Raw genomic sequence first — 24611 nt, forward strand, 5'->3', positions numbered from 1 at the left:
AATAGCGTGTGTTCATAAAAGTTCTTCTGTTAACAGAAGCCTCTGGGTAGCAGAATTCTGGTTGACTTTTCCAGTCTTCTTTAGGTCAATCTAATTTATTTTGATGGGAAAAAAGTAGCCCATACTAATTTCCAAACATATGTAAGTGTTATCTTATAGAGACCACTGATCTGATTGATAGGCACCACTTCTCAAATTTCACAAGTATATCATTACAAAAAATCAAAATTCTGTTTCATGATACTTTCGTATACTCAGTGTTTTCCTTCTTCATTTACTGATAACATTCTCAGTGTTCATCAATTTATGGTAGATAATTACATACATCATTCATTTAGAAAAAAGCCATTTGCCCAAACTCTTTAAGATCACCACATAACCTTTAAAGAAATACAATGAATTATAGGAGTAGGTTAACTTACAATGACTAAAACATTTTTTCTTCCAGCATAGAATACATTGTTTATATGTAAACAAATAAACCACTTGTTTAGTACAATTCAATAGCAATGTAAATCAACATGTGTAAAAATGAGAAACACAGCTGTCCCAAAACCCAGTATAAATTTTATTCATATTCAGCATTTATGTGGAGATATATACAATACTTTATGGAATACTAAAAAGATTGATTTAATAGGACAAATGAATTAAGTACTGATGTTGATTGCCCTTTCCTTTCCACGTGCCTGTGTGAAGGCAAAGATGAAAACCTCAACCCAGGTTGACAAGTACTAAAATGACAGAACTTCACATTTATAGCAAAATGCAAACATGGTTAATGTTAGAGGACTCAAATGGCTCAGTCCCATGAACTATTACTTCCTAAATGTTCTAAAGCTTTCTGTTATTAATCACGATATCTAGAGGTTTTTTTTTCCCCATTGCTTGATATGAATGATCCTAATGAGCCTTACTCCAAGGAAGTTCTTAATTTCTTATCTTAAACCTTTCTGAAAATTAAGTGTCTGTTCATGTTTTATCCTTAGCTGGAATGGGCAGTAGTTGACTGCCATCTTCCATACTATAGCGCTTAATAAAACTGTTGATGTTCATAACAGTCACACCGTTTAGCTCCTCTTATATTAAAAAACACTATCTTATGATTGACAAAGAGATTTCTCCTGTACTCTTATCTTGTTACAAAAAGGATTTAAAGGGAACAGGGGCAGGGGATTTATAAAGATACACAGAATGTTATTACTAAAAATATGGGGGTAAAAAAGGTGGTATTTAGGTCAAATTCAACAGTAAGAGTTATTATGTGTGCCAGGTATCGTGCTGAGTGTTTTACACGTATTTAAGCTCTGTGCCTGTAAAGCAGATGCTATTTTCTCTTTCAGAGATGATGAAATAACTTGCATCTAGTCATAAAAGCAGAGTGGAAGACTGTGGGTACGAGCCCAAGCCTACTGGGTACCATCTGTGGAGGGGATACAGTAGCTAGGAACACCAGCTCTGGAGTCACTCTGGGTCTGCAGACTGCCTTTATCACATACCAGCCAGGTGTTACCTTTTCTTCTAGGGTCTTAGTTTCCTCACAGCTAAAATGGAGAGGATAATAGTGCCTAATCTCATGAGTTGCCCAAAGTGAATTAAATGATTAATGTATATAAAGTCTTAAAGCTATGACAGACACAGAGAAACTGTGCATACAGCTTATAAATGGTAACTACCCCTGGCTAGGACAACTTGTGGGTACAGATCTAGGTGCTACTGTGGAATTTTTGATTGCTCTTATTTACACTTTCCTAAATTGCTCATGACCTAGCACTGCATCTTGCATCTATGTATGACTGAGAAAATTAGCTATCTAGTTCAGAAAGATGCTGAACCAGTCAATTTAGCTTGCATTAGAGTAAAATGCAAGGTCTTAAAAAACAATCTAAAAGTAATACGTAAGTTTGATGATTTTTTTCTCCTAATTTTCTTTCAAAAGCTCTTTAAAATATTAGCTCAGTGGTAGGTTTATCCAGCCTGTATAAGGTCTGGGTTTGATCCCCATTACCAGGGGGAATAAAATTTAGATTCTTATCACTACATCATAAAACTCTGTTTTTCTTATTTGGAAAAAAGATTTTAAAATACAGCCAAAAGACCAAATAAAAGGTCATTCAAAGTTGAAATAACATTGAAAATACAAAAATGAAACAAATATATTAAAAAATTGCATCTTTGGACTGTCCTTTGATAGTAACTTGTACTCTTTGACCCAGCTTATTCAAAATGAGGTCCCCTTTCTCCTCTTTATCATCCTCATACTTCCTGTCTTTCTAGCTTCCTGTCTCCCTCCAAACTCCATTCCCGTAAGTATCCCGTATCATACTGATCCTATTTTCCATTGTCACTATCCTGCTTCAGACTTTTATTACCTCTCATTTCTACTATTTTAAGTATTTTCCCTAATTTTACCTATAGTTGCCAGATTCAATAAACATATTATCTACTGTGTGCCACGTACTACTGTGCTACACAGCTGCAGAGAATCTCACTTAGTCTTCATGCAACTGTGAGAAATACTGTCAGTCCCATTTTATAGAAGAATGAAGAATCTGTGGGTGAGATGGGTTTAGGGACTTTGACTAAGGTTATGGTACCTAGAAGCCTAGTTAAGATTCAAATCTAGCTCCAATTCTCTCAAAAAATATGATGATGATTGGATCACTTTCATTCTAAAAACCTCTAAAGTTCCTACTGTCTTAAAGAATAACAACCAAACTTCTTGGCGTAGTGTTTCCTTCTTCTTCCTCATACGTCCAGTCTGTCTGTCTAGGTGTCTGTCTTACTCCATTATATGTCAAACATTCTGCCCCTGAACACTCTATAATATGGTCCAAACTTGCTTTTGTCTTGCATAATCTTCCCATGCTACTACAGACTTTAGCCAAATCAGGCAATTCATTATTCCTAAAGAGACTTACATAATCTTACTTTCTGTGTTTATGCCACATCTCGCACCTTGAAATACCTCCTTTATCATCTCAAAATCCTATATATACAGTAAGATTTGGCTCAAATGTCACTTCCTTAATGTATTCTTTTCTAATTTTCACTTCACTGGAAGCTTGCAATGCTTTATTCTGAAACACTTACTGCATCCATATGCTAATAGTACTGATGCACAGAGTAATGTGGATCTTAGTTTTCCTGAAGGAAAGGATTATAAAGTGACTTACTCCTCCATACTCAATTTCTTCCTTCTCATACTTTAGTGCCTAGTGCTGATTTTATTTAACTTATACTCCTAAATTTCAACATGAGTTCCCACTTTTCTCAGCATTTCAAAATCTTACTTACAATAAATAAACCTGAGATAAGGCATTCCATCCCTCACTTTTAACAAGAATAAACTCTGAGAGTGGAAATATTTCATAGGATTTGCTATTAAATCTCAAAGGCATTTAGTTTATTTAAGAAGTTAAATTACGGAACATTATATATAGAGAAAATTCAACTGAGTCCCCACTGTATTCACAAATATTATCAAACTGAACTAAACCAAAGTTTTCATAAAAACTGACATTTTCAAAAAAGCTTTATTTGCTTTAATCTTTCTCTTCCTTTTGATAAGATTAAGACTCTAAATGGCAAATGGTTAAACAGGCATACCAAAATGCTACCTTCAAGGCATCCTGTCTTAAATAAACACACTAAAATGCCAACTCTGAGGCATCCGGCTTAATATATTTATAAGCTTGTCTGCCTCATATGTTCCTTGAAATTACAGTTCTTTAGGAAGCTCTTTTCAATTCTTTGTATGAACATTCAATAATACACAGATCTGAATGTTGTAGACTCATCTGGTATCACTTATCAAGACTTATTAGATTCTCCAAAATTAAAAAGGCCAGCAAAATTTTAGGTCATACCTTTTTTTTTAAAACTGGGAATTGAACTCACAACCTCATGCTTGCCAGGCAGGCAATGTGCCACTGAGCTATATTCCCTGCCCATGCCTAGTTATTCTATTTACGCTACACTAAACTCCACAGAGTAAAATGTTTTAGAATGTCACAAATAAAATATACCACTAGATACTACATTTGTAAAATAAGACTCTTACTCTAAAACCTAGGCATGTCACAAAAGTAAATCTCATTTTCTGGATTTTCTTATCCTAAAGAATTTATTTGGTTAAAACAGATCACAACTAGCTTCAAAAAGAGAAAGGAAACTAACATGTGATGGAAAGTCATGCTGAAACCCTTAAAGTCTAGAAGAAAAGTGTTTTCTTTCTTTCTTTCTTTTTTTTTTTTTTAATCTTTTTCAGACAGGGTCTCGCTGTACAGTTCAGGCTGGCCTTGAGCTCACTTTGTAGCCTAGGCTGGTCTTGAACTCGCAATGATCCTCCTGCCTCAGCCTCCTGAGTGCTGGGATTACAGGTGTGAGCCACCATGACCAGCTAGAAAAAAAATTGCTAAGGGCCCTTGAAGGCTGATGTCCAGATAGCCAGGATCAATCTTCCCAGAAACATTCATTGAATATCCACAGTAAAAATAATCATGGTACCTGTTGTAATAGAAGATATTGCTAGATATAACAGTGATAAAATGTACCTTAGAAATCTAACTGCAAAATTTCAACTGTGACAACTATTTACCAGAACTTTTCTGTTAGTTAGGAAAGGTTTCTCACAGGAAATGATGTGGTGCATCAATCAATCTATGCTAAATAAGAGAAAACATCTACATACTCAAAAGTGCTGGTTGGGCATGGCAGCACATGCCTGTAATTCCAGCATTTGGGAGGCTGAGGCAGAGGACTGCTACAAATTTGAGGCCAGCCTGGACTATGTAGTGAGGTAAAGGCCAGCCTGGATTAGATAGCAAGATCCTGTCTCAAGCAAAACGAAACAATAAAAAAGTGTGGGACTTTAAAACAGGAATAGTTGTTTGGTGTTTGAAGACCTAACTACCAAACAGGAGAGAATGAGGAAATTCAGATGTTAGTAACAAGAAATCACCACCAGCCTTGGGCTGGAATGACAGAAGAAGGATGTGGTATGAATAGAGACAAGGTGGTGGAACATCATGCAGAGGCTAGACCCATGATGAATTGGTGCTGTGAAAAGCATGGAGTCAGTGGGGAGAAAAAGCAGGACAATGAAGAAATGTTGCCTAAGGCAGAGAAGAGGAAGAACCATGGAGCTTCCTCTAGACAATCTCATTTCCCAGCAGTGTGTGGAGAAATGACTTGGAGGAAGAGTGCTCCAGTATGACCATTGCATAGTGGACAGAGAACATGTTTAGCAGGGAACAGTTAGCATGGCAAAAGCTGAGAATGGGAGAGAAAAAAAGAAAACAGAGCAAGCGATAGAGACCAATCAGGTAGGGTTTTACTAGCCATGTTAAGAAATCAGTCCTTAATATAGGAGAAATAAGCAACTGAGGGATTTAAACAGACAAAATCAGATTTGTATCTCAAAAGATCATTTATGTTTCCCCTTTGCTTCTAAGACATTTACTAAACAAGTGCAAACATGCCAGAAATTCTACCAGGTATGCAATACACATCACAAAAAGAATACAGCGTATTTGTTTAACGATGTAGCCTGCAGTATTATCAAGATTTTTTAAAAAGATTTTTTTTATTTAAAGAGAAAGAAACAAAAAAAAAAAAAAAAAAGAAAAAAAGGGGTAGAAATAATACAGAATTACAGAAAAATACACAGTAAGAAATCACCAGTTGATAAGTTACATATTGTCATCTTAGAAATGATAGTTCAGGTTACAAAATTAAAGTTTGTAAAGTGACATTCAAATAGTGACACTGCCAACAGTTCTGCTCAATGATCCAACAAAAACTTAGTAATATGGTTATCAGTCCTACACACTTGTTTTTTATCTTAAAGAGGGTAAGATTAAATATATCAAAACAGAACAAAACAGTTCAAAAAGAAACAATTTAAAGAAATACAGATTTCAAAGCAAGTCCACTGGAGATCTTCACTATCTTATTGTCTCTAGTTTTATTCCAAATAGTTGTTCCCATCTTCATACACGTTGAATACATACTGCATATTATAGAACTAATCAAATCATTACAAGATGATGAAGGCTTTTTAGGTCTTCAAGATCTGACATTGGGGAAGTCAATAATGAGTACCACAATGTCTCTCATTCTCTTCGTAGTAGCTGTCCTTATCTTTATGTATGCTAAAATTGAACTTAAGAGACTAGACTAAGTATTGCTAGATTTTATATCATAATGCTACAGAATTAGCATTGGGTTTCTTAGTGTCTCTTCTTCAGAGTATCTGTTCATTACATCTTGCATTATATAATCTATTCCCATAAATAGTTTAAAAAATCCTTTCCATGTGTGAATTTCTACATGTATATCTATCCTCTCTGTATTATAGGGAAAAACAAATCATAACAAGACAGCAAAACAAATTCCTAGAAAAACATGCAATGAAAAAGACACATAAGACCACAATATTAGGTGATCTACCGTAGTTACTATGCTTTCTCTTGTTATTTTCAATAGACTTGTCCACATCATCAGGATTAGTACAGTTAAGCATAAGTATTACATAGCTATTTTTATAAAAACACAACTTTGAAAACATTGTAGGACTTGAGAGTGGTTAATAATCAAAACCGGTATGGATATCTTTTACATCTTGTCATCTTCAGAGTAGTTGCCTCTACTTTTAGACTTGATACTATCAAGCATACCAAATTCGAATAAAATCAGCGAAGGCAAAACCGCGGTCTAACAAACCAGATTCAAATAAGATCAGACACAGTAAAACAATGTAAGTAATACAGGGTTTCAGTAATTTAGGAAATTAAGGATAGTTACCATAGTATAACCTGCTATTTTTGGGTTAGATGTCTGTGTCCTCAAATCTGATATGAGTGGACAGATCGGAACAAAATAAATTCAAACTAAACAGAGCAATAAGACTACTGTGACTTTTAAAACCTGATACACTATTAACAATGACCTCTGCTTTCCCTTTTTACCTTTTCCCTTCTCAGGATGCTTTGTATGTTTTGGGTCTCACCTGTCCCTTTAGTTTTTAGATTAGGGGGCTAGCCCATTGTCTCAGTGTTGCTGAACCTTTCTAGCCCTGAGCTTGATCTTGAGCTATACTCCTTTATTCACTAAAGTCATAGGGTTTTCCTTCCTTACAGCTGTGTAGTTCTACACTGCCCAAAAGTGCCATAGCTTTCCAATCTATCTGCAGCTGCTGGATGAGTTGTCCCTATGTCTCCCTGGTTTCCTGTCGCTTATAGCTTCGCTTTCTCATCTTTGACTTTCAGTTTATTAACCCTCCTTTGGGTTGAGTGTATTTGCCTTCAGAGCATCTCGATGGAGCCTGTCTCCTAATCTACTCTGCCTGTTTTTTTTATTTTAGTGTATCAAGGCTATCTATATTAAAGATTATAGATTACTCTGCCTCATGTCTGCTACGCCACTTTACTGCTATAATTTGTCCACCTTAACTCCCTCATTCCACTGTCTGCCCCGTTCATTGAGCTTTCTCTGCCACTGTTGCTGCAATCCTGGTACCCCTTCCTCTCTCTGGAATGTCCTTCAGCATTCTCTATAGGGTTGGGTTGGTGGCCATGAACTCCCACAGTTCCTCCTTGTCTTGGAAACATCTTATTTCTCCATTAATTTTGAGAGTTTTTCTGGGTACATCAGTCTTGGCTGCAAATTATTTTCTTTCAGGATTTTTCTCCCTAGGCTTTTCTCAATTTGAGTTTGTGTTGATAAATCTGTTGTTATTTTGATAATTTTCCCATTGTAGGTAATCTACTTCTTTTCCCTGCCTGCTTTTAGTATTCTGTTCTTTTGGTGGATTTCTGGAATCTTGATTATTATATGTCTGGGTGTAGAACTGTTTTGGTTGTAGGTGGCTGGACTTCCGTATGCCTCATTTATCTGTATATCATTTCTTTTTCCTATGCTTGGGAAGTTTTCCTTTAATGTATCTGTGAATATTCTTTGTAGTTCTTTTTTGGTTACTCCTACTTCCTCACTCATGTGCTTTATTCTTAAGTTATGTATCCTTGCTTTATTCTTAAGTTACGCATCCTTTTGTCGTCTTCAAGCCTTTGAATTGTTTCTTTCTGATTCCTTGTTATTTTTAAGAGGTCTTTTCTTTCCTGACCATATATCATAAATCTCTCTTCAAGTTTCAAAAGGCTAACTTTAGTTTCTGTCAAGGCATTTTGCCAGTTTTCAATGGAGTTTTTAGTTTCCTGGTAATCTCTTTGGTTCTGTTTCATGTATTCTAGGATATGCTTAAATTCTTCATCAGAGGTTTTTCTTTCTTTTCTGATTTCCTCCATTCTTCCATCTGTGTTCTCTTGGGAGGGGCTTATCATTTCTTTAATTAATCTCTTTATATCTTGTCTCACTTGGATCAGAAGTACAGTTTTAAATTCCTCTATGAGGTCATGAAGGTATTTCTTTATATCAGCGGATGCTGTGCTAGTACTGAATGGTTACTGTGCTGGTTCTTGCCTGTATTTACTTCTCCTGGGCTTATTTTCCCAGGTTTGGCAGCTGGAGATTTTTTTTTTTTAATTTCTATCTGTTGTCATGTTTCTGGTTTCTTTCAGACTGGTGTGTCCTGGGGGTCTCTGGCCCTCTCTTTATTGCTTAGGGTCATTCCAAAGTGTGCTGACTGGAGTTTTTGCTGCCCTCCCCAATTTGCTGTTATCTGAGGTACAGGCAGGGATGCAGGGACGGTGTAGGCTAGCCTCCAGCCTCTGTGCCAGTCAATCCGCAAGTTAGGCTGTACTTTGTGGATGTCGCAGAGTCGCGACAATTTTGTATCTGCTTATTGGGTCCCAACCAGAGGCGTAGTTCAGCCCCAGCAGACCCTGCCAGTTCTCTCTGTGCCAGGGGTGGCTGACTGATGTCACTGCGGCACAGGGCTCTGCCCAAATCCAAGCTGTCCTCCACCAGACCTCTCTGCGCCAGGGGTGACTATCTGATCTCACTGTGGCGACGGGCTCTGTCCAACTCCAAGATGTCCTCCACCTGTCCTCTCTGTATCACTGATGCTGCCGTGGCGCTGGGCTCTGCCCAAATCCAAGATATCCTCCAGCCAGCGACAGCAGCCGCAGGACCCAGTCCCTAGTACTCACCGGGACTCAATGCAGCTCTTCCTCTTGGGTTCACTGCACACTGCACTGCAGTGTCTTCACTGCATTCCAAACACAGTGCGGATTGGTCAGAAAACTGATGGTGTCTGGCTTTGGAGCCCAGGGGTTTCACACAGTATCCTCTACTGTGGCCAGGTGGCTTTGGCTGCTTTCCAAGGCCCCAGCTCTCAATTTCTAGCAGTCGCCGAGAGCCGATATAGCTTTTCCCCTTGGATCCACTGCTCACTGCGCACGTCCTCCCATTAGGGGTCCGGGATTCGCTGACTCCTGTTATCGGTAGCCACGGTCTCAGCGCAACCTTGGATGTTCAGGCGTGCTTAGTACAGCACAGAATGAGGCTCAGTGAGCACATAAGGCTTCAGCTCTCCACCTGCGCTTTTCCTTCCTCTTCCTAGTTTTATTTTTCCCTCTGGATACTGTCTGGCCAATAAGAATCGTTATCCATTCGTCTGGCCCTCTCCATGTTGTCATATCCTAGCATCTGATCTGATCTGATCCTAGCATCAGAGACTCTGCACCCAGCCTCCTAGCAAGCTGCCATTTTTTTTCTTTCTCTCAAGATTTTTAAAAAAGATTTTTAAGTATTCTTTTTATCTGGGTATCAACATGGACATGAGATTTATCTTTAGAGGTCAACTGATTTAGCTTACTACTCAGTAAATTTGTTGACTGTATTAGTTGACTTTCGTATTTATACATATTCATTAATCACTCACTTAGCTCTGTATTTTCAGTTGAACACTAATGTTTTCTCACCCATTTATCTTTACATGGCCATCTCATTTCTATGTTAATTTTAATTCTCTTTCCTCTCACTTTATTGAGCTGTTATAAATTTATTATGGCAAAAAGAAATTCAAAGAATTCTGTGAGAATTTCATGGTTCTAGAATAAGTAGAAAGCAATGGAATGGCGAGGAGCAGAGTAATAGCTTCTCCGATATTTGAAATTCAGACATTGGAATATATCAGTGCGAGAGGAGAAAAATAGGCCCCCAGGACCCAACAGGGATTTGAAGTGAGAATTAGAACCCGTGGGGAGAGAGAAAAAGAAGGTCTAAAGTGTAGAAGTGGGAGGTGGCAAGAGATGCTTTCTCCCTGAACCCCATCTGGGTGCTGTGGGACAGGCAGCTCGAACCTGTAGAGACATGGTGATGACTGATAATGTCAGAGGTCTCCATGGAGAAACACACCAGTGAAACAGAGCAGCAGATAATGTAGACTGTAGGGGCTGGTGAGTTATTTGGGTTCAGATACCCACCAGGAGAGAGTAATTAGCCAGTAGCATTTTTCGAAAAGGGCCAGTGGAAGTCACAACTCAAGAGTGGCTGCGGCTCCATCTAGTGGCCTCAAGTTCAATGAGGGGCAACTGCATTCAAACCAGCAGGAGGTCAGGGAGCCCAGTCCAAAGTGGCACTCAGAGACACTCAAGGGTGTTGTGGGCTGAAAAACTCAGGTACCACCCCCACAGCCAGAGACAACAAATAGTCTACACTTCAGTAGGTCTAAAGGGCCTGGGTTTGCTGGGATTATCTACTATCACCATGATCCTACTGCTAGCTTGCTAGAATTGATCAACACAGATCTGACCTTGATCTGCCCCCTTTGTCAACCAGTGACAGAAGAGACATAGCCTGATGTGGGCTTTTTTCCCCCCTGCTTTTCAACTTTGTTATTTTATTTTTCCATTTTTTTTGATGGTTCATCTTTGTTTTTATGTGAGTGAGAACACTCTTTCTAGGATGTTTTTGCTCTATTCTTTTTCTGTATCTTTCTTTCCTTCCTATATTCTTCACCAGTTCCCCCAAATTGTGTAAACTTCCTTTGTCCTCCAGCCTTGCTTCTAGTCTCTTTCTCTCCCTCTATTCCTTTATTTCCTCCCCAACCCTACTTAAATTTTCTGTGGTAAGGGTAAAATCTCCATAATGTGGGATATTTACCACACATATTTTTTTGGTCTTAGATTTGGTTATATAACTACAAATCCTGTTCATATGGTAAAGATGACAATTTAATAGTTACCACAGCCATTTTCTAGAGTGTGTTCAATGCTATTGTTGTTAATAATTGTATTACTTTAGCCAAGATGACATAATTGCACTAAATAGCTGTTCTTCTACTATGCTAAGACTGAGATTGCCTCAGGGACATAAAAGATACTTTGGACTAATGACAAAAAGCCAGATGGTAGGTCAAATAGGCTGCAATTTCTCACTCTCCAATAAACTGAAGTGGTATGATGTTGCAAGAAACTCAAAACCCAAAAACCTGGTACACTTAGAAGACATTGTTGAATACTGACTTCCTAGGCTTCTTGAGATTTGCAATAAACATACCTAGTGTAAACAATTTATAAGCATCAACAAAGGACTTAAACTAAAAAAACAAAAGAGAGACAGAGAAGACATGTTATGGTTTGTGTCTGGATGACCCCCAGACCTCATGCAGTCATGGAGGCGGCTCTAGTATTTGTGATTGGTTCATAGTCTAACACTGGGATTGGCAATGTGAGTGCTGCATCCTCCCAGTGGCACAGCTGGCATACAGTATAAGGAAAGGAAGAAGGTATGTTTTTCCTCTTTTGCCCTTTCACTCTTGCTGCTTGCAGCCACCATAAACAGCTGCCTCTCAGCCATGCCACCCTGCCTTAGGTCCAACTAAGTATGGACTGAAACCTCCAAAAATTGTAAGATAAATAAACCTTTCCTGGCTTCACTTTGGGCGTCAGGTATTTTGTCTCAACAATGAGAAAAAAGTAACCAAAACAACACTGAAGCAAGACGCAACTCGAGTTCCAGCTCACCAAGGGCAAACCTTGAGGGCAACAAGGTAGAACAACTCAAAAGCTACCCACCTGGACTCTTTGAGGTGATTATGGGGGAAGTAATAAAGCAGTTGAATGAGATTCTAAAAAAGTAAATTCAGAAATGATCTCAACTTCAGAGATGATAACCATAATGAAGGGCATTAGTGCATCTAGAGAACATACAAATGAAAATGAAAGAATTTAGGAAAATGATGGAAACCATGAATGCCTAACATTGGGAAGAAATGGAATTCATGAAACAGATACAATCAGATATCCAAGACATTAAAAATCCATTGAGAGTATATATAACAGAATAAGCCAATGTGAGAACAAAATATCAGACCTAGAAGAAAGGATTGTGGTTAGCAATCATGAAAAGAAAGGTTTCTTAAAAATAACAAGGAAACATGAAAAATGAATCCAACACCTGCTAGATGATGCAAAGAAAAATAACATGAGATGATCATAGTCAATGAAAAAGCAGGACATACCACAAACAAATAAAAAACCTGTTCATATAAGTCATAGCAGAAAAGTTCCCAAGCATGGAAAAAGAATTTGACATCCAGATGAGTGAGGCATCTAAAGCTCCAACTAGCTATGATTAAAAAAAAAAATCTATACCAAGGCATACAAGTCAAGATTCCAGAAATTCAATACAAGACCAAAATATTAAAAGTGGTTAAAGAAACACATCACTTATAAAGGAAAGCCATCAGAATCACAGCAGACTACTCAATACCAACCCTCAAGTCAAGGAAGGTTTGGAGTAAATATTTCAATACCTAAAAGAAAACAATCTCCAACCCAGACTGATTGAGTACCCCACAAAAGTATATTCTAAAACTGATGGAGAAATAAGGTCCTTCTGCAACAAAGGACACCTGAAGAAATTCATGACCACCAAACCAGCACTCCAAAATGTTCTGAAGGACATTCTAGAAAGAGGTAGCAAAGCCTACAAAGACAACTCCAAAATCTCACAAGAATGAGCTTGAGTAAGGAAAGTAATGAAACAGGGGTGAAAAAAGGTAACAACAGGAAAATAACATGTCATTATAGGCCAATACATATCATTAATAACCCTCAATACAAAAGGTTTCAATTCATCAATCAAAACAAAAAACAGACCCCCAAAATGAATTAAGAAGCAAGACCCAACAATATGCTGCATACAAGAAACACATTTGAGTAAAAAAAATTCATAGATAGTAAAGGATGAAAGATAATACTCCATATGACAGGAACCAAGAAAAAAGCAGGGGTAACTACTCTGTTTGCAGACAATGTAAACTTCACCAAAGACTAATCAAAAGAGAGAAAGGGCACTACATACTTGGCAAAGAAATAATAATCATAAATATATATGCACCAGCCAAGTGTGGTGGTGTACACTCGTAATCCCAGCAGTTGGGAGACTGAGGCAGGAGGATCATTGCAAGTTCGAGACCAGCCTGGGCTACAAAGTGAGTTCAAGGCCAGTTTAAATTGCATACTGAGACCCTGATATATGTACCAAATACTGGTGCACTCAGTTATATAAAACAAACATTAATATACATGAAAAATAAAATAAGCACTAATACAGTTGTAATGGGGGAATCTTAACAGACACTTTCACAAATAAATCAACTAGACAAAAACCAAACAAAAAACACCTGAACTAAGTCAAATCTGTAAACAAATAGACTTAGTAGATGTTTACACAGTGTTTTACACCACATCAGATTTCACGTTCTTCTTAGACGCACATGGGACATTCTCCAAAACAGAATAGTCCATAGAACATGCTTAAGTAAATGCAAAGGAGTTGAAATGAACCCATGCAAATTTTTTGGCCATAGTGCAGTCAAATTAGAAATCTACAGCAAAAGAAACCATGGAACTACATAAACACTTGGAAATTAAACAACACTCTCCTAAACAATCAATAGGTCACGGATGAAATTAAAATAATTAAACAGTATCTACAATTAAATGATAATGCTGATAAAACACACCAGAACTTATGGGACACAATGAAAGCAGGAAATTTATAGCAGTGAATTCTCACATCAGGAAAACAAAATGAGCTTAAATAATCTAATGCCAAACCTCAAACTTCTAGGAAAAAAAAGAGCAAATCAAATTCAAAGCTTGTACATGGGAGAAAATTATAAAGGGCAGAAATTAATGCAACTGAGACTAAGAAAACAATGCAAAGAATCAATAAATCGAAGGTTGTTTGAAAGAAATAAAAATGATAAACCCTTAGTCAATCTTATCCAAAAGAGGAAAGAAAAGACTCAAATTCATGCAATTAGGAATGAAAGCATGAAATCACAACAGATTCTGTGAAAAATCCAGATCATCCATACCTACTATGAGAAGCTGTGCTTCAATAAGATGGAAAACAGAAGAAATGAAAAGATTCCTAAATAAATATGAATCGCCAAAACGAAATCAAGATATAAGAATTCTAAATAATGCCGTACCAGTCAATAAAATTGAAAATGTAATTAAATATTTATCAATGAAGAAAAGGCCATGTCCTTATGGATTTATCACTGAATTCTATAAGAAATTTAGACAAGACCTACTGCCACTATTCCTCAAATACCTTAATGAAACTGAAAGGGAAGCAGTACTCCCAAACTCATTCCTGGAAGCAAGATTACTCTGACACCAAAACCAGAGAAGGACCAAACCAAAAAAGAGAACTACAGGCCAATCTCCCTAATGAACATAGACACAAAAATCCTCAATAAGATACCGGCAAACAGAATGCAGCAAATCATAATTAAAATTATTCATTGTGTCCAAGTAAGATTCATTCCAAGGATGGGTTTAACACATGCAAATCAATAAATGCAATCACCATATCATCACAGCCAAAGATAAAAATGACATGATCATCTCAATAGATGTAGGAAAAACATTTGAAAAAAATCCAACATCCATTTATAATAAAAACCCTACAGAACATTGGAATAGATGCTCTTTATCTCAATCTGATAAAAGTCATCTCGACAAATCATCAATCAACATCATATAAATAGTCAAAAACTAAAAGCTTTTGCTCAAAGTCAGGAATACGACAAGGATGCCCACTGTCACCACTATTTAATACAGTTTAAGAAACATTAGCAAGAGCAATTAGACAAGAAAAAGAAATAAAACAAAAGGGTCAGAAAGGAAGAAGTGAAATTATAATTATTTCTAGATGGTCTGAAACTCTACATAGAAGACCCCAGAAACTCCACGAAAATACTGCTAGATTTAATAACCAAATTCAGTAGCCTAGCTGGATATAAAGTCAATACTCACAAATCAACAGCATTCCTGTATACAAACAACAAACTCACAGAGAGAAATTAAGTAAACAACATCTTTCACAATAGCATTCAAAAAAATACCTTAGGAATCAATCTGACAAAGGAAATAAAAGATCTATACATCGAAATTACACTACTCTGGAAAAGGAGGTAGAAGAGGATATCAGAACATGGATATATGTCTCTTGCTCATGGGTCAAAAGACGTAACAAGTGGAAATGGCCATATTTCCAGAATCGTTATACAGATTTAATGCAATCCTAATCAAAATGCTATTAGCATACCTCATAGAACTAGAAAAAAAGCTTATCTAAAATTCATTTGGAGCCAGAAAAGAAACTCTGACACCTAGCAAATTCTAGCAAAATATTTGTAGCAAAACAAACACCAGGCAACAAAAACAAAGCAGAGTGTAGCATCACCCCTGACTTGAAATTATACTACAAAGCTTCTGTGACACAGCATGGTACTTGAATAAAACAGACTTGAGGATTAATGCAACAGATCAGAAGATGATGGAATGATTTCAAACACTCAGCCATCGTATCTTTGACAAACATGCCAAACAGAATTCTTTTGCATCCTGTTAAAAAGCTTTTGCAATGCAAAAGAATTTATCAACAGAGTGAAAAGAAAACCCACAGAATGGAAAAACTTTTAGCCTGCTATCCCTCATACAATGGAGAAACATTCAGAACCTATAAAGAATTGAAAAAAATCGGGTCCCTCAAATTTAAAAACCCATCCAAAAAAATGAATACACAGCTTCTCAGAAGAAGAAATACGAATGCCAAAGAAACATATGAAAAAGTGTTCAACATTATTGGTCATTGGGGAGATGCAAATTAAAACAATGTGAGATTCCATTTCATTCCTATTGCCAAGAAATCAATGAATAACAAATGCTGGAGGGGGTGTGGAGAAAAAGAAACCCTTTTCTACTGTTGGTGGAAGTGCAGACTGGTGCAACCACTATACAAATCAGTATGGAGATTCCTCAAAAAATTACGATTAGAGAGTTTCCCCAGCTAATCCTTTTGAGTATTTTCTGGAAGACTTTAAAACATCGTACCACAGTGATATGTGCGCACCCATGTTTATAGCAGCACAGTCTGTAATAGCTAAATCTTAGAAACTGCTCAAATACCCATCAACTGAGGAATGGATAAAATTTTTTTTACTACAATGGAGTATTACTCAGCCAAAAACAAGGATAAACTTAAGACATTTCTAGGTAAATAAATGCACCTTCAAATCATGCTCTTAAGTGAAATAAATCAGACATAAGTTTATAAATATAGCATTATTTCTCTGGTGTGAAAACAAAGTATAAATAAGGACCAAAGTGTGTAATAGGTATTGTGAAATAAGAAAACACTGTTCAAACCAAAGGGGATCTGGGGAAGGGGGTGGGAGGAAGAAAGGGGAAAAAATGGTAAAAGAAGGATAAAACAGAAACAAAGCTTTATAAATAGGGAGGATAAGAGGAGTTGTAGGGAGGGGAAGGGAATGGGAAAAAAGAAGACTCAAGAAGATTCCATCTTACCCCATAAAGAATGGCTAGCATCAAAAAGTCAACCCATACCAAATGCTGGCAGAGTTGTGGGGAAAAAGGAGTCCTTACCCACTGTTGATAAAAATCTGGACTGGTGCAACCACCATGGAAATCAATGTGGCAATTCCTTACAAAACTAAGATTAGACGACCCATTCGACCTAGCTGTTCCCCTAGGGACTTAGCTATTCCCCTAGGGAATACCAGAAGAATTAAAAACATCTTATCACAATGATATATGTCTACCCATGTTTATAGCTGCATAATTTTTAATAGCTATTACCTTGGAAACAATCCAAATGCCTATTAACCAAGGAATGGATAAAAAAGATGTGTTTTTTAAAATGATGGAGTACTACTCAGTCATAAATAAGGATAAACTGGAGACTTTTATAGCTAAATGGATACAACTTGAGACCATATTCATAAGTGAAATAAATCAGACCCATATGTGTAAGAATCATATTTCTCACTAGTGTGAAAATCTGGATGAGTCAATAAGGTCTAAAATGTACAATAAATATTGTGAATTGGGAAGAAACTGGTCAAAAGAAAAGATAAACTGTAATAGTAGAATGAAAGGAAGAGAAAAAATATATTTATATACAAGAGTTAAGATAGTTTTACAGGTAGTTCCTCTGAGTTCACTGAAAAGAAATGTTTGTGCTAATATTGTTTGGACAGTATAACATCCTGTATCTTGTACTCTGAATACTACGAAAACATCAATATGCAATGTATGAATTACTGTAACTCTCCTACTAACCTGTTCAGAAACTTTGTTTTATTATTATTATTATTTTTTTTTTAAATAAAAAAAAGATGTACCACATACAGGTAGAAATTCCCTATGTGAAGACAATTATTACACATATCATGTACAGATACAAATTTCATATGATGAATGTTATAAATATGTAATCTAAAATGTAGATATTAATTAAAAAGAAACAAAAACAATTCTACCTATACTTCCACATTAATAAAAAGGTTCAAAAACAGATTTCACTCCTTTGACACTTATTCTCAAGGAAAGTTAAATCTGTTTTGGAGGCACAATGGCATATGAATGTGATCAAAATATATGGTAAATGTTTTAATTGTAAAAATTTATTATAATAAAAATACACTGCTGGTATTCCCCTTCAAGATACTCTTTTTCACTTCAAAACTACTTATCCCATCATTCTTGTCACGTTCTGAAGTACTTTTGGAAGGCCTTTTTGACGGTCAAAACTTTGAGGTGTGATCAAAATTATGGTGAATTTTGCTGCCAGGAGCCACTGAAGGGAAAGGCTGGTTTATAATAATTTCATGCCATGTAATTATTCGCTTTATTCATCAGATCTGGCACTTTTCTAAAATCAAGATGACCACAAAAGGTTAAACATCTTGAATTAGTTTGCAACACTGAGGTAGTCATAACAGAGAAACTAAAGACAAGGAGAAAGGACTTCGAAAAATGCTTCTGGAAGTGGCAATAATGATAGGCAACTGTGTTCATAGTGGATGTGGGGTGGAGTATTTTGAGAAAGATTAGAGATAAAGCATCTTTTCTACAATGAGTTGTTAAAAATTCAAACTTTCACCAGTTTCTGATCATATCATTCACTGTCTATTTCTTTAAAGACCCTAGATCTTTTAAGAATACTGTAGTCTGCAATTCCTTCTTACACACTTGACTTGAGAATATATATTCTTAACTTGGTACTGTTAATCTCCAGGTTATACTGTCCATCCCTCATCCTGGAGATGTACACTGCCCATGCTGTCTATCCTGCTAGAAGCATGTTGTTCAATATGGTATCCATTGGCCACACGTGGCTAGTGAACACTTGCACTGCAGCTGGGGTGAACTGAGAATCAAATGGTTTAACTGCAAAATACACACCATCGGATATCAAAGAAGTGAAAAAAATCTATAATGTCGCATAAAAATGTCTATAAAATGAAGTCATTAGTTTGTATGTTGACTGCATGTTGAAAGGACGACATTTTAGATATGTGGGGCAAATAAAACATTACTAAAATTAAATTTACTTATTTTTATGTTTCAAAATGTGAATGTCAGAAAATTTAAAATTAGGTAAGTGACATATATCGTATTTCTATTAGTTTTTTGTTTTTGTTTTTTGGTATTGGGGATCGAACTCATGACCCAGCACATTTCAGGCAGGCGTTTATGCTGCTGAGCTAAATACCTGGCCCCTCGAGTTATTTTAGAACACACTGGAAAACTGAGCAAAGTCACTGATGCAATCATTTGTGATACTATACTTCATTATCCTTGCCTAGTTTTTCACTTTTTTGAGTCAGATCTACTTAGGAGAAGCCATTCCTCTAGTAATTACATATTTTAGGAATTTTAGATATGGCTCATCATCGAAAAACTTTGTGAAAGTTGAAAATGTGCTTATACTGTTTTTATTTGTTCTAAATATGTTTACCATCTTTGTTATGGTCTGAGTCTGGCTGTCTGCCCAAGGGCTCATGGCTCAGTCACAGAGACAGGCTTCTAGTTAGTGAATGACTCATGGTCTAATGCTTGGATTATGGGCTTGAGTGCTACACTCAAGTGGATGTGGCCTACATATAATAAAACAGACAGGAAGAATTTTCTCTCCATGTTTCTCCTCTTTTGCTGTTATTGCTTATGCTGTTTTTCTGCCGCCACAAACTGTTGCCCTCGGCCATGAGTCACTCTGCCTTGGAACCAGCTGATTATGGACTGAAACTTCCACAAACTGTGAGCTAAATAAATCCTTCCTTAACTTTGGGTGTTGGGTATTTTGTCTTAGCCATGAGAGAAAAGTAACCAAGACAATCTTTATATTAGATGGAAATATTTCCTTAAGTACTGTTTTTTCTCCCAAATTGATCATCTTCCTTTTATCAAATGTTTGTCATTACTCTGGTGGTAAAAGGAATCACTAAATTCTGAATTAAACCAGACTGCCTCTGAATCAGCCTCAATCTTGGACAACTAAACATGGCTAATCTTTTTTTTGAACACTCTTGACTTCTAATCCTACCTCCCCAGTCAGATCTCTCTTTACCTCTGTTTTAAAATTATTGCATTATAACTACTCCTGCTATAGTTTGGGTCCTGATGTCCTCCCAAAGCCTCACAAGGTCATAGGTGGGTTTTTTTCAGAGGCTGAATCTACAGTGTGTGATGCTAAGATTAAGGCTGTGTTACTACTAAATTGGTGTATTCATTGGTTTGGAACCACCCTAATCCCCAGTAGCTTGGACACAACATAAGGAACAGAGAGAGGCTTGTTTTCTTCCTTATGGCTTGCTTTTTCCTGTCTTCTGCTTGGCATGAACAGGTTCTCTTCTGTGATCTCCTTCTGCTAAGCCACTCTGCCTTGGTGCCAGCTGATTATGCCGTAAAACTTCTAAAAACTGTGAGCTAAATAAATATGTCCCCGTTTGACTTTGGGTGTGAAGTATTTTGTCTCAGCAGCAAAAATAAAGTAACTAAGACAACTCCTTAATTGTCTTCTAACTATAATATCACTCGTAATTCAGTATTTGTTAGCAGTAGTGGGATTTAATGGAACAAGTATAGATCTTATAGTTAGAAGATTTTCTTGCTCTTTGTTTATGGGGAAAGGCATTACATATAATAGATATGTCTATCTTTTCTGACAGTTCATTGTTGGCATCTTCTGAAATCTCTCTAACTGTAATGATGTGTCTAAAACTAAACTGAAGGGAAGTTAATATCAACTGTTCTGCCTCTCAGACTCAGATTCTTTAGGGAAAAATGCAGCTTTAATAAGTAAAAAAGCAGCAGAGTGAATGAAAGTATCATTCCAGTCAAACAGAACAATAAGGTTCAGAATATATCAGATAAAATCTTTCAACCTCATAATTTTGACCAAGGCTGATCCTACGTAAAGGCATTCTCTTAATACTTGCTAGGGCTAAGACATGTGGCATTTCTATTCTTCATTTATCCTCAAGAAATAAGCATTCTATTGTCTCTCCTCTACCGATCTATTTATTCTACAGTGAGAGACCCAGATGTTTTCTTATTTCAGAATAGGAAATAATCCATATTCATCTTCCTTTTTGATAATGCATAGCTATTCCAATATTGTCTGGACTTTTAACCTATCTCTAATTATTGAATACTTAAGTCTCTTAAGAAAAGCAACTGCTCTCAAGTGACTGAAATTCACAGGGTAAAGGCATATCTCACCAGTTGAGTATATGCTTAGTATGTCTGACATATTAGATTTGACTTTCAATACCACAGACAGAAAAAGGAAAAAAAGCATTTAAAATTTGTTTCTAAAATCAAAACTCCATATTTCCTTTTATTCAGAATGACAGGATGTTTGTACTAATCTCCAATGCCTTTTCATCTACCTCAGAGCCCCCAAGTTTAGATGTTCTATAGCCCATTTTCATGGTACCTTCTCTATCCCCCAAATGGTTTCAAATATTCTAAAACCAAAAAAAAAAAAAAAAAAAAAAAAAAAAAATCCAAAGAACTAAGGGTCAGTTTTGGATAAACAATAGAAGACAAGACACAGCACTGAAAAAAAGTCAAAATAGGGTCAGAGAAGGAAAGTGGACAGAACATTTACATAATCTTGTGTCTGGTTAGGGGAACAGCCTGTCTCCTAATTATTAAAATTTTAAAAGTCCAGTTTACTGAAAGGATTAATACTCAAGATACCCCTCTTCAAAAGAATGTGTGCTACTGTGACAAGCAGTCTGCTTCATTGTGCACACAAAGATGGCAGCAGATCCCTCAACCACCTTCCACCTGGGGGTGCATTTTAACACACCCAGTGAAAGCCTGATCCCATGGATACCACCTGACTCTACATATACAGTACTATGTTTTTTCCTATACAGAGTTACCTATAACATTTAATTTATAAATTACGAACAGTAAGAAATTATCAACAATAAAATAAGAGCAATTAATGTTTATATGCTGCAAAAAGGTATTCACTTATTGTATTCACTTTTAACTGTACATAACTGAAAATGTAGATATAGAAACTTCAGATATGGAGTACTGTACACACATTTTAATATGTCAAATTAATTTATTGTGAATCTTAGTAAGTATAATAAATTGTTTTCAAGTATTACTTATGAAATATTATAACCTGAAGCTTTAAAATCTGAACTTTTTAAATTTGTTTTCAGAAATAAATTGTTACTACATCTGAATACTGTACTACACTAAAATAAATCACAAGGGGCTGGGGATTTAGCTCAGTGGCATAAGCACCTGCCTCGCAAGCAGGCAGTCGTTGAGTTTAATCCCTGGTACCAATAAAATAAATAAATGAATAAATAAATAAATAAATAAAAATCACAAATTACATTGTCTCTTTTGGGGGGTAAAGATATTTCTAGTATTGTCTCTGTTGCATCTTACCGGATGACCCTCTAATTTTTGCTTAAATTTGACATCTAATATAACTGTACCTCAATCATCACATACATATTATAGGATTTTCATGAAGAAGCTCTTTGTATTTATTATTATTAAAGAACAAACAAAACTAACCATTATCCACTTTATTATATGAGCTCTTTTATTTTGCAAATGAGTTGAGCAGGTCCTTGACCTGATTGTCTAGGTATTCTCCAAATTTTCCTTGGATTTATGTTTTTTCTAAAATAGGCTCTGTATAGGTTATTTGTTAAATTACTCTTTTCTTTTTTCCTTTATATCCCAATTTATTAAGAATTCTCTTAAAAAATAAAAAGCCAGGGCCGGGGATTAGCTCAGTGGCTCAAGCGCTTGCCTGGTAAGCACAAAGTTGTGAATTTAATCCCCAGTACCAAAAAAACCCACCCAAAAAACAAAAACATTAAAAATAAAAAGGCATCAAAGAAATCTGAGCTGTTTTCTTGTAGACTGGCCACCAGAAACATTCATAATTCTCCCTTTCCCTTAAAATTAAAGCTCACTCTTTTTCTTGAAAGACTAACATTTAAGGATGCACTAGACATCCTTGCAACAGTAACAACAAAGCCCTATTAAGGATGATGGAGGAGGAAAACAGGCTCCTGCATTATAGTGTTTAATGCTTTAAAAACTTAGAGCACATTAACATATGAAAGAAATTAATTTTGTTTCATTCTGCATGTTCATCACAATTAGTGACCTAAATGCACTAAACAAATTTCAACATTTAAAAAATGGCTTTTTTTTTCCTTTTCGTTTTTATTGGTACCAGGGATCGAACTCACGACTGCCTGCTTGCAAGGCAGGCGCTTATGCCGCTGAGCTAAATCCCCAGCAAAAAATGGCTTTACACCTGAAAATTTATGCAAAGACAGCTTCCTAAACTCATCAAATAATTTAGCATGCTTTTTTTAGTGATGTTCTATCTAAATTTGCAACACATTGCAAATTATCAAAATCTATTGTTTAATGTTTTATGTTGTTTTGAAAAACACACTAATTCTCCTTGAAATTAGTACATTCTGATATATGTAATTTAATATTTGTAGACATTGACTGTTGACTTTTTTTTTCAATACCAGACAAAACTTAAGATACCTGGAATTTTCTGGATAACTACTTATGGCACACACTAAGATTTCAAATAATGACTCAAGATTAAAGTATTAAAGTATTAAGATTAAAGTCTTAGCTATAAAATATTAAAGCTGTCTAATCTCATACCCTTACAAATATAATAAATGTAATAAAAGGGATTGAAAATGCCAACAACATTGGCAAGTCATGACCAATTCAAACTAATGCCAAAAATTTACTGATCAAACAATAGTTTTTCCAGGAAAACAAGAAACCTTCCTTTAAAAGTTTTACTTTGATCATGTCATTATCATGTTCAAAATCTTCAAAAGTTTGCATCTTTCCTTTCTAGTTTTGCTTTTTCCTACTACTCTATCCTCAAAAAAATTACTATTTATTTTCTGTGAATTTCACACTGCCAGTGATTTTGTGTGTGTGTGTGTGTGTCTTTAAAGCAGGGTCTTGCTGTATAGTTCAGCCTGGCCTTGAGTTCACTATGTAGTCCAGACTGGCCTTAAACTTCCTGCCTCAGCCTGATAAGTGCCAGGATTACAGGTGTGCATCACCATACTGGACTGCCCAAATTTTATATAAAAATATTCACATCAGTTAACACACAGAGAAACTGAAATCAACTTAAAAGTCAAGGTGAAATTCATAAAAATATATCATAGTTGCCCATTAAAGATTTAGCAGCATTTTGACTACTGCCATGAGATAACAAAAACATATTCATAATAAGGAATTTACTATTTAGCAGAGATTCAAATTTAACTAAATGTCCTGTGTTAGTGGCCTTCCCAATTACCAGTAGATCTACACAGCTCACTTCGTTATTATCCTGTTTTCTTCATTGCATTTGTGAATTCCTAGAGATGTTATTGCTCATTATTTTTGCTACTAGTCTATTCTATATTCTCTTCTAGTCTATAGTGTGTAGTGCATGGCCTCCTACCTAACCTATACAAGTCTTCCCCAGGTTAACACTGAGGAATGTGGTCTCTGTGTTTTGAACTACTTTCCCAGCATCTAAAACTCTGCCTCACACAAAGTAAATGCTCAAGAAGTATCTTTTGAATAAATGAATGCTCTGGACTCATAAGCCTTTTAAGGTGTTTAGTAAAAATTATTTTCTTCTAATCCTGTAACTGAAACACGTAGACCTTCTAAATATCCACTAGTTTTATAAGTTATTTTATTACAAACATTGGATTGTTAACAAGACCAATAAATAAGATCTCTTCATAATTAAAGACCAAAAATAACTGTAGGAATATAGAAATA

The 24611-nt window shown here is 36.0% G+C and overlaps 1 protein-coding gene across 1 annotated transcript in view; it reads right to left on the minus strand.

Moving 5' to 3' along the window:
- Positions 1-24611, minus strand: part of Pdzd8 (PDZ domain containing 8) — a 114203-nt gene that overhangs the window by 22897 nt on the left and 66695 nt on the right. The gene's annotated exons all lie outside the window — the stretch shown is intronic.

Source organism: Cavia porcellus, unplaced genomic scaffold (assembly GCF_034190915.1).
Source record: "Cavia porcellus strain 051 isolate PalLab524CR breed Dunkin Hartley unplaced genomic scaffold, mCavPor4.1 scaffold_2, whole genome shotgun sequence".
Classification (NCBI taxonomy): Eukaryota; Metazoa; Chordata; class Mammalia; order Rodentia; family Caviidae; genus Cavia; species Cavia porcellus.